General features: G+C 39.9%; 1 long non-coding RNA gene across 1 annotated transcript; it reads left to right on the top strand.

Moving 5' to 3' along the window:
- Positions 1-13877: 13877 nt before the first annotated feature.
- On the top strand, positions 13878-18515 carry LOC121111586. Its single transcript, XR_005862675.1, has 3 exons — positions 13878-14138; positions 17234-17375; positions 17802-18515. It is a non-coding gene; the product is annotated as an uncharacterized LOC121111586 (long non-coding RNA).
- Positions 18516-19339: the final 824 nt, after the last annotated feature.

Below are 19339 nucleotides of genomic sequence, written 5' to 3'. Positions count from 1 at the left end.
ACAGAATGAGATATGAATCATCTCCTTTTCTTTGAAAATTCTGCACTTCGGAGTCTGTTTTGATTCCTTTTTCAGAGCATCATTAGATTTGTAATAACAACACCAGAGTCCAGAGTTTTCATGATAGAAGTTCCTGCCTTACCCAACATGAACAAAAACACTTAAAGGTGTGAGACATTTTTGTATTACAAAAATTTTACTTATCTGTGAACACTTGCTAGGCTTTCTGACTACCCCTCAGGTTGAGGTATTCATTTGCATTATTTATATTTCAACAAAAAAGACTATTCAATCATTTTGAGACAGGCTGAAAGAAACGATGCTGCTTGCTGAAGTTAAAGAATGTGCACCATTCATCTCCACTTAGACTCATGAGAAGTAATATCTGTAGAAGAGATCTTAGAGAAATTCTGGAACAATACCACTGTATTTTACACTTCTCAGACAGGGTTCTTTGGGAGTGGAAGAAGGGGGGCTTCATGACTCATTATGCATCTTTGCCACCCATCTGAGCTTCCTCCTTTGACAGGAAGGAAACCTAAAGGATTTCTCTAGTGGTCAAACACCTAAACATGAGCTTCTGTATCTTCTGAGGATCCTCTGGCTTTAAAACAAGTCACATGGAGAAAGAGGAGAATTTCATGGCAATTTTGCCAAAAATGATACATTTTATTTTAATCTAACTAATAACTTCAACTTCCTTTGTACAGTAAGGAAAAGTAATTGATATTAATTTACTGTAGAGAATTTCAAAGTGATACACAACTAGGAATCTTAAGACTTAGATCTGTCCGAATTTCTTTTCTAAACCCTGGAAAAGCTGAGATGTTATTACTAAGAAAATCCAAGTACAGTGAAGGCCAGGTGAAACTCTTTTTCTTTATAGATGCAAGATTGTTTAAATATATCTTAATCCATTTGCGAAATATAAAATAGGTCTTCTCCAGTTTCACTAAAGCCTCTCGCACTGTGCTACAGCAGGTTTATTTCCATGAGTGCTATAGGTGCCAAGTATGAAATGCTGCATTTATCTTTCATTCCATTTAATCTCTTCTCCCCACCTCACTATAGATAGGAAATACTTATTTTTGAAATTGGAAAGATATATGCTGATATCCTTGAATACAAACATAAGATTTTACTTCATAGATAACCTGAATCCAAGTGCGTTTATTATGCCTTGTTTTTATTGGAATTGCAAGAGAAGTATGAAATACATGCCATATTATTCATGTCTGAGATTTCTGAGTGGGGGTTCCTGATCCATGCAAGTTTTCCACAGAATATATTTGGTGACAGGATTAAAACAATTTCACCACAGTGCAGATATTTCAGGAAGCTCAGTGGTAGGGACTGGACTTTAGCTCAAACCATACACAGCTCCATTTCCAACATTTCTGCATTGCTGAAACGCGAGTAATAAGTTTGGTTATGGGTTCACCCAATTGTTCCAGAGAAAGAGGAGTCTCATTTTTGCAAACACTGTTGATATATGCTCAACTGTGCGTGTCCTGGAGTGGGAAAGAGACAGCATTTGGGTTCCAGGTGAAGGTTGGGATTTGCCTGGAGCAGCCCAAGAGCACAGTTAGGTAGAAAACTGGCAGCTTGACTAAAGGCACAAACAGCCAGTTCAGGCACAGATGATTTGGTTTCTGCACATCAGCAAATATTTGATCATACCCTGAATGGAAAAACAAGGAGAGTGGAAAGAGCTCTGTCTGCATAGAGATGCTAACGCCTGTAGAAACCCCAAACTCAAATTAAATTGTGATTCAATTTGCCTGTAAATTTATCCAGGTAAATACTGTTCATTGGCTTCATCTCTTTTTCCTTTCCTTATCACACTTGTGATCACCTCCACAGTGAGTGAGGTCTTAGTTAACTGTTGCTGACGTTGTAACTCAGAGAAGCAATTCAGGCTGCAAAAGCAACATTTCAATTATACGAATAATCAAATTCAAAATGTTATTTGAATAATTTGAGTTCTTAAATTAAGCAAGCACTTTTTTGCAACTGGTCTATAAATTACATTTTCCGCTACATTGGCAGTATACGGGTAATTAATATCTCAACTTTTCCTTCTTAATGTTGATTTAAGAAAAATAAAATAAGCTTAGAACATAAATGAGCTTTGCTTTCATAACTCAAATATTACTGTCCCTGCTCAGCTAGCTGTGTAGCTCTGTTACCCTTCTCATTCTCAGTGCTGGACAGATGTGTCAGTATACAGCCTTTGTGTTTAACTGAAGTATAGGAAAACCAAAACCAAGGGAGGTACACAAACTATAATTTTTTTCTTTCATTGGTTTCTGTGAAAAATGGATCCTCATTTTCAAAATGGTGCAATTTGATTTGATCCTCCTGAACCAGGCATTTTAGCTCATTTGCCTAATATCAAAGGAAAGCACATCTGATAGCTTTCCTGATAAGTCAAATGGGCCAAAGTTAAAAAGTTGAAACAATAAAAAACTGCAGTGCCTTAACGTATTAAACAAATAAACAAAACAAAACCCATCATCTAACTTCACAGAAGGATTTTGTGCAAATGTTTTTTCTTTTGATAAACTGAAGGGCAGTAATTCAAATGACTAGCGTGGGATGAACTGGTAATATTTCTCAGACGAGGAGAAATTATTAAGCGGACCACTGGATGACAGAAGGAGCTATCTCTAGTGATTTTAGGTTTCCAGGTAAACAAATACACGCATGCATAATTTAATCAGTTAAATCCTACTACTTATACTATACCGATAGGCATATTTTTCAGAAATTCCTTTCCTCAATGTGAAGATTCAACAATTGCTCTTGGTTTCCCTTTGTAGGGTTAAATTTAACAACATTCCACCAGAGCGACACTAAGATGTATAAAAGACAGCAAGAGAGACAACGGGGAAGAAAAAAAGAGACGCTTCATGTTTCAAAACTGAACATAGAACTGGTAGAAATATGAAGAGAAAATGAAACTATTTCAAAAGAATCAATATTTTTCATTTTTATTTAACCAATTACTTTTCTTCCAAAATATATATCAAGAAGGTACTTGAAATGGCTTTGAAACAGCTATGTTTCCTCTGAACTGTGAGGCATGCATTGCATGGGAAGGTAACAATTGCCATTATTTACTGGTGTACTTAATCTGTCCATTCCTTCATTTTTTGGTAAAGTGGACATCCCCACATTGCTAACAAGAACTGGTAAAAAATAACTCAAAGTGTACTGAATTCCACTTTTAGTTTCCTTCTTCTCAGCCCAGAGCTGCAAACAGAGACAGCAAAGCGGTGTGGGCTGGTGGAATATCAGAGAAGCAATGGAAGTCATGATCTTGCTTGTTTAAATACAGTGCTTGAGAGATGAAGAAAAGACAATAAGTAGCAGGAGCTTACAGTACTGAGAACAGGTTCACATTACAAAAGAATTCCACCACAAAAATCTTGCTATATATTCAGCAATGTAGAGTGGCCTGAGTAGATGTTTAAAGCAAGACCTTCAATACAGACTGTGCACTATCACAGAACATAGCTTACTGAGATGGGTTCAATTCCGATATTTGCTTAGTTTATCAGCCCCCCTACATCTACCTGCTGGTTGCTTTAAACAGAACCCAAATGAATGCCTTTTTGCTCTGCTCCATCCTACGTGGCACTTGAGGTGAGAACTGCAGGTCCAATTTTGACCCCTCGGGCAGTTCCCCTCAAGTCCTGAGAGCAAACCACTCCATGTTTCCAGTAGACATCTATCATTCCTGCATCTCATGGAATATTCAAGACTATTTCATCAGGTTATTTTCTACCTGCTTCATCAGTGTAAAGAGATATTAGAAATGAACTCTTTGCTATTTGCAGAGATGAATACATGATCATCAATAACAACTCCATCTTTTCCTACTGGTCAGAATTGGTAGCTGATTAATTATTCAACAGGCTCTGGTGTTGCTGCCAAACCCATGCTTTCTTCTCAGAGAATAACAGGTGATCTTGTTAAAGCAACTTTCTTTGGACTGTCACTTTAGCTTTGATAGAGGGTTTATTTACATGCTGGCACTTTAATTTTATCTTATTCTTTTATTTTCTTGTTGCTTTCATTAAAAACAAGACCTTTCTCTGCACATTTGTGCCAGAAAGGAAACTATATCAATACTACCTTCGGTATGCCACACCGCAGTGCAGAAATTATTTGCATGGTTTAATGTCTTTGCAGATTTTTAGAATTAATCTGTATCTCTCTCCTGGTACCGTATGTTGCTGCTTTCCACTTGTATGGAAATGCAGGTAATCGCACGCCCTCCGTGACATGAGCAAATGCTTTACAAAAAAGCATCTTTGACAGTTATCTTTTATATTTTAACACAACCAAAGAGTTAGTCTCTTAACCACTAGGCCTTGTACTACTCTGGGATTGGACAAAGGTAAAAGCCTTGTGATAGTAGTATCCATTTATGAGTCTGCATTATCATTTCATAAGGCAAAACAGAAGGTGATATAAGCCCACTGCCATTCCTTAGTTTTTGACGGAACATATTCATCAAAAAAGCATGCAGTCCCCTGAGTTTGCAGCCATATGCTACAGGAAAATGTCACCAGTTAAAGATGTATTCATTTGCTGTTTTGAAAACTCTGTTTGATATTCATGCATTCCAAGTGTTTTGACCTAGATTTCTGTAGAGGCATTAGATCCAGTACTGAACAGGAAGCTAGACAGCTGTTGCTTGTGTAGTCAAAGGAAGAATTTAAAGTAAGGGGGAAAAAAGAATAAAAAATGAAAACATTTATTAATGCATGCCAACATTTTGCACAGCCAATATGTTTAATACCAGATTAACTAATATAAGCATATGGGGATGCATTTGTTGCAAAGCTTTAAAGAAAAGAACAAAGAAAAAAGTTGGATGTATCTAAAGTTCACATAGAACAGAATTTGCACTTTCTCCTACAAATGAAAGCCTAGTGAAATGGCAACATACTTTAATTACAAGATACTTGCTAATGTCACAACATTTAGGTTTTGGGGCTATACTGTAGTACAAACCTCTCGGCGTATGCCTTCCTAATCTAGAAACCCACAGGTAATAAAAATCCTTACTGAGTTCCACAGTCTTTGCAGTCTGTTTCACCCTGAAGTCTTATAAATGGTTTGTTTGTTGTAATTGTAGATTCCTTCCTAGTAAATCCAGGTACAAAATGGATGTAATGTAAATATACTCATCTAATTATGAATACTGGCAGTCGATTTACCGCTGTGGCAAGCGTGCTGCATTTTGTTATTACTGGGTTTACACAGATATAGTTCACCCAATGCCTGTAAGTCTTTCGCTAGTTGAATTGCAACTGTAAATAACATAGGAAATAAACATTATATTGGTTTGGTTATGAAGGTACTCATCCAGTACAGCTTCAGCCAGCGAAAAGCTAGATGTCAAACCTGCTTGTCCCAGGTGGTTTCCCATAGCTCTTAGTACCACCTACTGGAAAGGTGCTCTTCTTGGGCTGGACTGTGCTTTCCTTTGGAAGAACTTGCCTGTTTCCTTTCACTATCAGGAGGGGTCATATGCCCAGATCAGGCACCAAAATATAGGACAGCTACAGAGGATTCCCCATAACAGCTATATGCTTTAGCAACCTCTTCATTTTAGTACTAGTGGAATAACATTTAAGTTCCAGCCGTAATCCATTAGCAATTTCAACATTTTCTGATATTAGATTTTATACTGAGTCAATTCAAAAATAGAAGAAAAAGCGCAAATACTTCCCCTCCCCCAAAAGTGGTTTTCATTTTCACAGTGAAGAATATGAATACGAAGATGGATTTTTTTCCCCCCCATAGCTCCTTTCCTAAGTGTTTATCAAATAGTTTATGCAAACATATTTCAGCTTATGGTTTATTTATGGATAGTTCAATTTCACTCTCCAAAAAGGTGTGGAATTGGTTACCCAAGCCACGTGCTGGTTATTTATTTATTTACTTACTTATTTATGACTGGGTGAATGAAACTTTTTAAACAAGGGAAAAATGAATGAAGAATAGCAAAGAAATGATGCCGCAGTTTAGAATGAATAAATCAACAGGTCTAAATGTCATGAAACTGAGTTCTGCAATATCCTCATGAATAGTCAGGGATTTCAGGAAGGCCTGTTGACTACAAAAGACTTGCACATTCGGTGATCTGTTCAGAACATATAAAAACACACACACTTATGAATGTATGCATACAGTCTTGAATAATGTCCCATATACGTGTCCAGCACTCCTGTTCAGATGTGCTGAATATTTTCTGATCATACAACTGCGTAGAGATCTACATAAATAGGCACGTATGCTTCCTGAGTCACACTGTTTGCACTTGAGATAGAAGAGCTTCAAACGTAATGTCAACTCTCAGAAACCTTATGGAGGCTTATCTATCTGAACCAATCTCCTATGGATCCGCACATCTGCCACTAGACATGAGGCTCTGCAGCTGAGATGCATTTGCACTCCCACAGAGTTTGGGGTCAGAGGCCAGTTAGGAGGACAAGACTCTCTGGGACTGTATGTCCTCAAACACAATCCCACAAGAGTGGCAGAAACGTCACACTACAAATCCAGGAAATGGAGAAACACTTAATGAAGAGAGTTAAGAGGGAACACGGAAAGATTATGACACTGAGGGGAAGGAGTAAGCAGTGATGAGAAAATAAGCAATAGATGGCTGGGGCTGTGGGAGTTCACAACCAGAATGAAAAGAACATGTAAGATCATAAACATTTTCTTCCTGCTTGATTTATGAAAATCAGCTAGAAGTGTCTTCCTAGTTGCTAGATGATGGTTTTTTTTCCCCACTCAAGTGAACGTACCAGGATGAAACACTGGACTTTCTGTCAACTTCGTAATAACTCTGTATAGGACCCTTATTTCCTCAGAAGTATCACACATATAATTCTTCGCAGTAGTGATTACTGTCAGTATTGAAGTTTGAAATGTTTAATACTTCCCTTTCCCAAAATGATCAACAGCATCAGACATCTTTCTAAACGTAACTGATCCACTCAGCTCCATTAAGCGCAGAAAAGCAAAGTTTTGATAAGTGTGGCATCAGCCTAGCTTTGACATCCCCCCAAGTGTCAATGATTTCATTTTTGTCTGGATTATCTGGGTGTAGGCCCAGGAAGAAGCTTAAGGTCTGTTGTCTGGGAATAAAATGCTTCAATCTCTCCAACGTTGATTTTCTAGTCAGAAGACACTTTGCATCTTAAACTGACATATTTTCCATTTTTATAGTCTACATTTACGAGTTTCTTCCATATGGCTAAAGTTAAAATTCGCAGAGGCTATAGATAGCTAGGCCACTCTTTTTATTAATCTGAAATGTGCCAGCTAAATTAGAAAACTCTAACTTTGTAGAACACAATATGAGCCAATAATTGTTTAGTTCTTCACTAATAGCATACCTGAATCAAAGTATCTTGTTATCCAGTCTGAACCACTTAGGAATTAGCAATAGCATACTGTACTATAGCCAGTTTGAACAGATGGATTTAGAACCAGAGAGTCAAATATATCTCTTTTTGGAATTTTGTCTGCCTAATTTACTCATGTTACTGTTACAGAGCTACCAAGATAGCTGATGATGCTGCTCTGTGCTGTATTTACTCGCCTGCATTGCCACACAGAAATGTGATTCATAGACTCCCAGGAATTGCAGATGGAAGAGCCATATTAGATCATTCAATCCATCTCCCTGCTGATGCAGAATTGCTTGCTACAGCTACAGTACATTTTCTAGTGTTTTGCCTGGTGTAGTTGTAAAAGTCCTCTGACATGGGACTACCACTTCTTCCCTTGGGACACTACTCCACTGTTCATCTTTCAAAATTGGCATTGTCAGAGATAGGGTAGGGCAGGAGCCAGACCACTGACCTGTGTGCAGTTGGGAATTCCTCTCTTCCTATGAGCTAGGTGACCCTGCATGAAGATGCTGCACCATCAATATTACACGGTCCTTGTGGACGTGTTACAGATTTCTGAAATGGGACATTTTTTCTTCTCATTCGCGAGATACATTTTGCTTTTTCAAACCTGCCACTTTCTCCCTCTGGTACATCTGCTAGTCCCTAACATGGTCTATGTGAAGATTTGATGGTAAAAAGGCATCTAAACTATCTCATCTCCGCTCTAGATTCTTGCACTTCTTGTGAGAAAGAGGAACCTGAACATGACGTATCTTCAGAGGTCTGACCCACAATCAGTTATTGTCTTTACGCTCTTACCAATGACACTGACTTCTTGGAGGATTTTGGTTACTTGTTTGTCACTAGAGTAGCCTTTGTTTTATTTCATAAGAATAGGAAAAAGGAATTTTCCATTTTCTGGTTGTTTAAAAAAAAAGCAAGCTCTCCAATAATGTCAGTCAACACCAACAATTTCCAAAACCATCAGCAAACCAAGAAATGAAAATATATATCTACTTGGTTGGCTAAACTGAAATATTACACTTCAAAATTGGAGCACACTGCAAACATTTAAATAATCAAAAGGAAATATTTATATATGGAACTGCAATAGGTGTCTTTCAAACAGACTGGCTTGTTTATCTGACCTCTTCATCTTAAAAAAAAAAAACCAACATCAAAGTTCAGGCAGAAAATTCCAGTTATCTCTACATACCCTGGCTTTTTATTCTGTAGCTCTTTTAAATGGGACTGTATGGCCATCTGTCCTTCCTTCCTGTTTTTTTTTTTTTTTAACCATGACTCTTCCTGAACAAGACAGACCAATATAAAAAGATCTCACTAGAATCAATCACAATTCTGTCTTCAGAAGAACAGAAAAGAAAACAAACACAAACTTTCGCTTCAGGAACCACCAGGACATGGAAAATAGAGAACGAAACCCAGAAAGCGAAGATCAACTCATACTTATACAATAAAAAAAATACATGTATATTTATGGTCACCTTTATGTTTTTTCTTCATTTCGGAGCCAAAACTAGACACATCAACCACCAAACAAAATGCAGTTATGGCAGTAACGCTAGCCTTTCCGGAAGCAATAACCACAGTCAATCACAGAGTAAATCCTTATCTGATGAGCATTCCAGCGCAATTTTTTTAGACACAAGAAGTTCAGATAGTTCAGATAAGGTTTGGCAGCTGAATTGATATTTGTCCCAAGCAAACCTCCAGAGATTCACCAGTCACTAGCAATAAATTGAAGTCTTTATAAGGTGATGGCTATTTCGTGGCCAACATGAAATAAATTGGTGGTGCCAACATAGGTCCTAGGAGACATCTGTCTAGATCTGAATGCCATCACCAGCTTGCTAGACACCCCTGCAAAGGGGCTAGCACCTGAAGATTTTAGTGAGACTTCATTCAAAGTGTGGTGACTTCCCCCTTTGTCCTGGAGTAGAGTCAGGGTAGCAACTAGACAGATCAATACAACAGAAAACGCGTCACAACAAAGTTGTGATGACAGAAGGACCAGCACAATAGAGATGTACAATAAAAGAAGGAAGAAAATTGCTTACCTGAATCAGAAGGTTCACAGGAGAAAGCTTCACCAACAAGAGATTTCCAGAAAAAGACCCTTCCCTGATGGCAATCAGCCCTTAAATGAGGTCTAAGAGAGGTGCAGCCAGGCTCCACCCCTTCCGGTCACACAGCTAATTACCTTCACCTGTGCTTCCAGGGCTGACCGGCTTCTTTCCTCAGGTGCTCAATCAGTGGTTCAGGCCGTGACTCTGCAGTTCCCACACAAGTGGTAACCCAACTGTTTTCAAGGGCAGTAGATATAGCACATTTGTGCAGTGGAGCAAGTCTCATTGAAGAGACATCGGTAGAACAAAACAAGCATTTTAGGATGCGGTACACACTGCGATTTCCACATCCACACCATCTCTTTCCCATTAGCTTCCTTGCCTGCTACACCAGGTGTTCTAATTAGCCATATGTATAAATATTTGTCTAACTTTTTTTTTTTTAATCATTCTGGTACTGTATATATAGGAAGAAGTGGAGCCAATCTGTGCATGAAAATCAATGTTTGAAGATATCCTTTTGGCTGCTGATAAATACGGCCTCCTTTAACAGCCCATGCTGCAGTTGGCTGCTGTCTCAGAGCCACTTTTCCAACTACTAGAAACCAAATTAGGGATATATATATATAAATATAAATATATATATGTGTATATATGGATGAAATATTGACCTTCTACACATCATACATTTTACCAATAAGTATTAATGACAAAGACACTAAGGAATGTAATCTCCCATCAATGAATCAATACAAATCCCGTTAACGCTCAAAGAGGGGACAAGAAATCCTTCAAGAGCTTCACACTTGGACTTTGTATAGGACTCCCTCTAAAGGCCTTGGAAGTCTTTTTTTCCCCCCTCAGAACCACCAATGCATTGTGTGTTTAATGAAATGAAGAGTCAAGGAATCTCAGTAGCCGAAGGTCCTTTACAAATTCCACATCCGGTCCATGCAAAAATTGAATGCTTATTTGAAGAGTGTCAATTCTTCTAAAATCTGAAAACTGAGCATTTCATAGCATTCGTCATTCAGAAAGAATATCGACAGCATCGGTAAAAACAAGGGAAAGTTAAAGAATGTTTCAAGCTTCCTTGAAATTACAGGGTAGCAGCTTTTAGTTAGCTGTCTCTCTTCTTCCTCAGTCCTCTGCTCTTACTTGTCCCTTCAGTTTCAGGAGTGATATCATACACCCAACCTTGACCTCTTTCTTTGTAGATCCACAATCATCTGCTGATTTAACTGATTCTACTGATTTAACTCAGTCCCTACACTGTGCAATTTCTGTTTTCTCTGAAACTGAAAACTGGAGCTAAACTTCATAGGAACTTAGAAGAAGCTTCAGAACATATATTTAGCTCACTGAAGATTTAGCAAAGGATAAGTTAGTTAAAGAGAGCACTAATGTTACTCAGAATAATTGCTTCAGGTTAACCATTAATGATATTGGGCAACTTTATTAAGTTCTTGAAATGTTTTTGAATGCAATAGCGTGGTGGAAATAGGAGAAAAAATTACATACACGTATCTAAATTCTCCAACCAACAATCCTAATTTAAGATGATAGAGCAAAAGGAAGACAGTTTCTGAGTTGTGTGTTTTACTTTGCGTGTTTTTTCTTTGTTGAAGCATCTTGTGGGGAAATGCGCAAAGCCTCTGAGAGTAATTTGTACTGAATATTAATTTGGGGTGAGGGCTTAAAGCCTCTTTGCCTTTGGTGAAGTCTTTGCATAGATCTATAGGAAATTTAGGGTCTAAAATATCAGTGAATTGAATAAAATTGTTTTCCTTATGTTTCCTATTTCCCTCTCTCCCTCCACTTTCCTGTATTCGTGTCTCTTTGAATATTTGGGGGGGAAAAAAAAAGTAAAAAAACCTGTCTGCAATTCCTCATTCTCTGTTTTTGCAATTAGATGTGCAGTCTATATTAACAGTATCATGGGAAGACAGTTGGACTGTCTGCCTCCTTCCTGGTTGCCTACGAATTGCTTCAGCCTGCGAAAAAAACATTGTGGGACTTTGTTCAGAGAAGTAAGAAGCTAAATATTTATCTTCCCTCTTATAATTTATGCAGCATGGGATTAATATAGAAAGAACCAAGACTGAAAGGTCAAGTGAGCTTCCAAACAGTGTTGTACAATGATATATCATTGCACTTATACTATGGCCTGCTTTCTAGAAAATGAAGCACCAATACCAACTGTTCACCTAACAAAATAATCTTAACAGTGCCTGATTTTTTAATACATTTTTAAGTTTCATTTATATCTCCTATAACAAAAATTTCTGCTGGAAATTTTAAGTCATTCTAAGTACCAAAAGAGCATTTGTGGGTTAACATCTTCTTGTTTGCAGGTACCTGCTGCATCTGAGTTCTGTATTCCATCAAAATTTGAGGGAGAAAGGATGCAGGAATGTTCCCCATCTCTTTAGATTGTGCCACAGGTAGAGTCCTGGACCCCAGATCGCTGCAGACCGGCTTCTGTTCTCAATGTAGCAGGAAAAGGCCTGCCCATTATAGTACATGCTGTGTCAGAACAGCACATTGGTGGAGTGAAATCTCCTCAGAAGATACTTTAAGTGCTCTGCTAAAGCTGAATGACCCAGGCTACTAGCAGATGTGGTGGGTTCTCCACCTCTTGAAGTCTTCCGATCAAGAGTGGATGCCTTTCTGAAAGATATTGTTTAGCTGAGCATGATTTATTAGTCTCACTGCAGTGGGAAATGGGTAAAATACTAAGACTGGAATTACAGGGCAGCTTAGCATAGGTGACCTGATGACCCCTTCTGGCTTTAAAAATCTAAAAGCTTAGTCAAAGATCCACAAAGTGAATACAGCTTTTTTATAGACATGATGTAAACAAGTTTATGTGAATGTGTGTGTGAACCAGGATCGCGGAGGTGCTGCTAGGTCAGATCTGCAGCAGTTTAGAGCTGTTCTTCACGAATACAGCAACCATAAAAGAATAATTAAAACAAAATCATAGGTAGGAGCTAAATAAAGCGGTGGCATTGTTTTCCCTTAAAACGTCATCTCCTTTAGAAGAAAAAGAAGAGTGGAAAATCGTAGGTGTCTGGCCAAAAAAAGGGAGGGAACACAAGGATCAAAATCTTCTGGTTTGCAGATAAGAGGGGAATGAAAGACTTCCTGCACACAGGGAACAGAGGCCTCGAGGGGCAGGGGGGCTGTGGCCGGCTGGGAAACGAGCAGTGCTGTATATAGCAACCCTCACACACAAACGGCTCCAGCGTGGCACCGTGGCCGGGCAGCATGTTAGCCGGTGGGGCCGGCATGGTGACCCCTCTGCAGCCCATCTGGCCTGGTGAATTGAACGAGGCCGGCAAAACATCAAAAACACCCTCAGCCCTTAGATGAATGAGCTGTTTGTTTTTATTCCTGATGGCTTGATAAGAGGTCACAGGATGTGTTCAATTTCTTTTTTTTTTTCTCTCTCTCTCTCTTTCTACTTTTTTTTTTTTTCATATATCATGAAACAATAGGTTAAGAAAGAAAAGCCCCAGCCCAGTCCCAATAGATCTCTCGTCCCCTGTGCTGCTTCATTTCCTGCCTTTTTGAAGCAGACATCCCCCTTTTGTTTTCCCCTGGCCCAGCCAGCGCGTGTCGGTGCGACGGCCACCAAACAAATGGGTTTTGGCCACCATCACCTCCTCGCCCCCGCCTGCCCGCCTGCCGCCGCTCGCAGCTTCCTGAGGCCTGGCGGCCGCTGCCGGCCCCTCAGCAGGCCTCGCAGGAAGAGATGGAGGGAAGCAACGGGAAATCCCTGCAGCTGCCAGATTGCAATTCTGCGGCCGGCGGGACGCAGCCCGGGCGTTCGGGCACGAGGCGAGAGAGCCTTCCTGTCGGCCCAGCCGCTGCTGGAAGTTTGTGGCATACCGGCTCCCACACGCATGCCGGGGGAAGTGCTGGGAGGCCAAGATAAGGCCTCCCACTGCCCCTGCTGCGGTGAAAGTGGGAAACAAAGCCAAGGCAGCCAAGCAGCAATCCGTACCTGGAAAGGGGACACGTGGTGTCTCCAGCCTCTGTTTGCGGGAAGGACAGGGGTTGGGCTTTTCATAGTCCATCTGTCTGTCCTAAAATCATGGTGCAAATGAGTTGTTCAAGTCTGTCATAAATGCAGGAGACGTGTATGAAATCCACAGGTTTTCTACTCCCTGAGAGGAAGTTGTAGCAAGGGAGAATTGGTGTGTGGGTGGGAGTCAGCCTCTTCTCCCAAGTAAGAGAGGCAGGACAAGAAGTAATGGCATTAAGTTGCACTAGGGGAGGTTCAAGTTGGATATTAGGAAAAATTTCTTCTCAGAAAGAGTGTCTGGGCATTGGCACAGGCTGCCCAGGGAGGTGGTGGAGTCACTGTCCCTGGAGCTGTTCTAGAACCGTGAGGATGTGGCACTGAGAGACAAAGATAGTGGGCAGGGTAGGGATGAGCTGATGGTTGGACTAGAAGACCTTAGTTGTCTCTTCCAACCTCAGTGATTCTGTGATTATATAATTCTGTAAGCACCAGAGCTCCTCCAAGGGCAGCCAGGCTCCCACAGAACAGCAGGCCTTCTCAGAGGGAATAGCAGCCACAAACATGGTTGAAATTCAAAAAGCAGCCACTGACTTCTTTGTAAGTCCATACCCACACTGTCTGTGCTCAACAGGAGTTGAGTAACGTTTCCCCCCCAGCTAGACTGTGTTTGCAGACTTGTAAGTCTGGCTCAATGTCCAGCTTAGGCTGGACCTTATTAGACATAAAAAAAAAAAAAAATTAAACCATTTAAACTGGTCGTTATGGTTCTCAATTTTCGTCCTTGAATCTCGTGACTTCTCATTAATCCCCTCATAAAGACATTCTTTTCATTTGTGCAGAGGCTGTGGTGCCCATCCACAAGGCAGTGCAGGAGTTAAGAATATATTCATATAGGCAAATTTGAACACTAAAATAAAATCATCTTCCTGAGGTCATTGTCTCTGTAGACCAAAGTGAGGGAAGAAGTGCAAGAATGAGCCACTGATTAAGATACCCCATGCTGGGCAGGTATCTTTAGATTTTACCTGCTCAGCAGGGGAGACCTGAATCCACATTTGGTGATTAGGCCATATTTATATCTCAGTTCAGTAAGTCTCTATACATTATCCTGATTGAGCAGAGGGTATAAAACCTACCCATGTCTCCATATTACCCTGAAGTGTAAAAAAAAGTACTCTGGATTTCTAAATACATGGGTGTCCATGGCCCATTTGCCCCAGACTGTATTATGGGTATATCACAACTCACCCACTCTGCCCACTTTCATATTTTGTGTGAGTCATACAGCAAGCTGAGCCGCATCAAATTAATACATGTTCAGTGGTACAGGCAAACAAACTGATAATGTGGTGCCTGAAGAAAGGAGTTTCTTTCTAATACCTGGAAAACTCTGCATATAGATATGTACACAAATATAGACACATGTATCTATAAATTCTATATACACTCATATGCTTATTTATTTTATGCTTTGTGACTTTCAGTACATGAAAATCTGCAACTGTGCAACTATGTTGTATCATACAGCATTTGAATATCTCTTAAATTCTGATTAGCATTCTTGATGGGTTCTTTCAGCATGGTTTACTCAGGAAACAAGGCTTATGCAATCACAGTCTGTGTATGTGTGTACACGGCTGTCACCATTAGACATCAGATAATTTACACAGGAGAAAAGCATTATGAATGTCCCTAGACCAGGAAAAGCTTCCTGGAGAAATAGCTTCCAGTATTTTCACCTTAATAGACAACAATGAATCCAACCACGAGAGACCTATCCATTAAAAATCTTCATTAGGCTTTGCTCTGTCCAGTAACTGTGGAGCTACTTGGTTAAAGAATTTGAAAGAATTATCACAGATTATAAACTATAAAGGCTGTAACCAGAGAAATAAAATGTTTCTCTTAATTCATATTAACGTGCTACATTTTTCTCTGCAATACGTATATGCATATATTCTATCTATCTAAAGCGCGTTATTTTTGTTTACAAAATTCTCCCCTTAACTATATGCAAGTAAGTTTGCAGCTCCAGGCAGAACTCAGCTTTCAGGAGACTGCATTCCCACATGACCAGTGCTGTCCCACATGACACATGAACTAACATTACTACTTGGGATTTAAAGCTTAGCCCCAAATGTCCCTTGATCTGCTGTCCATGCTCTTTTTAATGCACCTCAGGATACCACTGGCTTTCTTGGCCACAGGGGTACACTGCTGGCTCATGGCCAACCTGCTGACCATTAATGAAGATGTTCTCAACCCACTTCATTGTCCATTCATCTGTCTCACACTTACAAAGCTTGCCTACAAAGATGTTATGGCAAACAGTGCCAAAAACCTTGCTGAATTCAAGGTACACAGCACCCACTCCTCTCCATTCATCTACTCAGCTGGTCATGACATCACTCAGCCAGTCATGACATCAATCCATCTCTCTGATTTGGAGAGCTGCTTCAGTGCTCAGAGTGGTATCATTTACCCTGGCACAGGATATTGCACTGCCTCATCTCAGTGATAATAGTGGGAGCACAGACCATTAACTGGAATTCTCTTTGGGAAGAATAATCCAGTGATATGGAGGAGCCAGAAGGGAAGGGGAATTATTGCTTGAATTGCTGATATTTCTAATGGAAAAAATACCAGTTACCATGACAATAAAAATGTGAAAAATTCAAACAGGTTGATACTAAAATACATCTTTTACTCGAAGAAAGTATTCTCCCTCTTCGATGTGTAGATCTAGTTGTTGAGACTCAGATTTTATTTTATTTTAATTTCTTATGGATTCAGTATGTTTTCTTGGAACATCCCTCACTGTTCAATAGGTTGCATATTGACCCTTGAACTAGTGTCCATTTCTAAAAAGGAGTCCTTATGCCTTCTAGTCCTTCCTAGAAAATTACAAAAGGTATTAAATACATCCAAGCCCATCTTTCCATCTGTGACTAAAGGGAAGAGAATAGGCCCGGAGGGATGGAGAATCTCCACCTGGGAAAAGATGAGAGTGCTTGCTTCTGTAATATAAATATGCTGGCAAACAGAGATGCCTTGGGAAGGGCAGACCCACAATCAGTTCTTTGTGTCACTTTCTTTTCCAGTTCTCTGGAGAGAGAGAGAGATTCTTTTGGTTTTGACTTTTGTTTTGCTTTTAACCTCCTTGTGGCATATTTCCTGTTGCACTATACCCACCTTGGCATCTTTATCATCATTCTTTTAAAGTTGCTGTGAGATAGAATAGCCCTTACTGGAAGCTTATTTCAGTGCATATATTAAAAAAACCAAAAACCTGTCAGAATGCTCCATATACAAAGTTTTGCATTTGCAAGAAAATAATCCAGTGCTGTCTTGAACCCTGAAGATATAAAGCCAGATTTTTTCCCCCTTGTGGTAGTCTACCAAAATGAAAGAATTGGATTGCGATTAAAAAAGAAAATCCCCTGAAACTCCTCCTACCAGGCTGAGATTGATCTCTGTTTACCTTGGGGGCTGCAGACTGGCAGGAGAACCTGCCATCTGACCACAACTTCTGCCAAATCGCACAGATTCTTCATGCAGCTGAGTCCTTATGCTGTCATTTACTTTCTATGGAAGAGGGATGCATCCTGAAGGATTAGTGGGGTGTAAACCTCGAAATGTACAAGACTGCTTTTGTTCTGAACTAATGATGTTGTTACTTGTGCTTGTGCTAGGTTGGAGATTTCCAAGGAGGAGCAGCCAAGCAGCCTCTATTGCCATCTTTGGTCGCTGTTCAAGCCATAGCGGATGTCAGTGTTTCTGGCCTCAGGGCCATCTAGAAATGGGAACTTCAGGAATTCACAAAACCCAAAGACGGTAAGGTGGTTTGTGGAGAGAGAGGGGTCAACAGAAGCACCTAGAAGCCTTTCTAAGGTCTGTGTCCTGCTCAGCATGGTGCAGGTGGAAAGGGGAAGGGTCAACATTTTCTCAGAACCTCTCGATTTACTGAAATAGGTTGAAGAGGTTGAACGACTTAAAATCAAGTTAGCTTTAGCATCTCTTATTTTGCTGTGCTTGCTCAGGAAATGTCGGCAGTGGACACCCTTAACCTGTACTACATTGTGAAGAGGCCAGATTCTGCTCTCTTCAGTGTTGCTGTAAATCTTGACTACATTAAATGCGCTGGGTTCCCTTGATTCAGATCCTCAGCAAATTATGCATGTATTTTCTTCAAAAACACTGGTAAAAAACCAGTTGAATTAATAAGTAATGACTTTAACGTCTCTGCTGTTTTTTTTCCAGTCATGTAGAAGGCTGGTTCCTCCCCATTCATCCTGCTCAGAATACAAAAGTACCCAAGATATCCTGAGAGAATTGGTATCCTCGTGGAAAAGGGCTGATCTATGGCTTCACTGGGCTATAGGACAAGCCATAAAAGAAGAAATTTTATTAGGAAAATGACAGTTTACCATCAAAAATGTTTGAACTATACATTTAAATTCTTGAATTTGGGGCAAAACATTATTTGCACATCAGACTTAGCTCTCCTTATCTCCATAGCCTGAAGTATTCTTAGCGTTGCCAGCTGTACAGTGCATATCTCATTGCAGTACACAGTGCTCTGAAGTGTGCCAAGTAATAAGCTATAAAGAGAGAAGCAGGACTCAAGCAACACAAGGATGCAAAGCAATATTTTCCCCTGACACCCAAGGTCATGGCATAAAGAAATGTGGAACAAGGGAGCGTCAATTTTCATTGAAGATGCAGGGTACAGTGCTGCTGTACCAAACTAACAGAAATAAATTAACGTGAGGGCAAACTTAGAGTGTCCTCTTAAAATGTGTTTGTAAAAGTGCGTGAGCATGCATGAGGGGGGGGGATGATGCTACATTGCTCTTCATGGCTATCGGGAAGACATTGTAGACTTAAAAAGAAACACTTTTTAAAGGATAATCTACTCAGGATATACTATAAATACTAACACACAGTTTTACAAGGAGCTCTGGGGTTAAAGAAATGAAGGAGTAAGTAGAGTTTGCTGCCCAGCAAATTACTCATCAATACAGTCTTAGCTCATTACCAGTTCCTAACCAAAACATACACTTAAGATGACTTTTCAGGATCATCTATGCTTACATTTGTGCTTCTATAAAGCTGGAATAACTATTTTTGTATTCTGCAATTCTCTTGCCTTCACATTGAGAACTATACCTGTGTAACACAGATGCCTTGTTTTTCTGCACTGCTTTTCCAGTGGTGTCACACAGTGTAAATGAGCAATAGTCACAGCAAAAGAGTTGGATTTCTTATTACTCTGTGCCCAGTTTGGAGTCCTATGAAGTCAATGGGAAATCCTCCACTGACTCAGATAGGGGTTGGATCAGTCCCTTAAACACTATCAGACCTGCAAGAAGGATTCATAGCATTCACCACATGGCTCTGACTTACTTCTTTACCTACCATTTCTGAAATGCAGACTGTAAGGGAGCATTCCTTCATAGTAAGGAAAGCACATAGTGCTTAATTTTAATGGAAAACTCTTTTTTAAACACAGACAGATCCTGCTGTGTTTGACAAATATGTTCCAGAAAGAAGCTCAATCTAGATGTTATGTGTAACTTTATCTTATTCCCTTTTGAGCACTACTGTTCTTGCAAAGTGATCCCTCAACTGCCCAAAGTCATTACACTTTTTCCCTTTCACATTGTACCTCTGTAAATGTCAGGCATAACTACATTTTTATTTGCAGAGATACTACTGCTATGAATGAGTAAAAATTTCCTGCTCCCCCGCCTCCTTCTCTTTACCCTGTGCGCTTTCTGCTAATATGATTTGTTGAA

This window comes from Gallus gallus, chromosome 10 (genome assembly GCF_016699485.2).
Source record: "Gallus gallus isolate bGalGal1 chromosome 10, bGalGal1.mat.broiler.GRCg7b, whole genome shotgun sequence".
Classification (NCBI taxonomy): domain Eukaryota; kingdom Metazoa; phylum Chordata; class Aves; order Galliformes; family Phasianidae; genus Gallus; species Gallus gallus.
The sequence above is the reverse complement of the archived record's forward strand: the minus strand, read 5'-3'. Positions and strand labels throughout refer to the sequence as shown.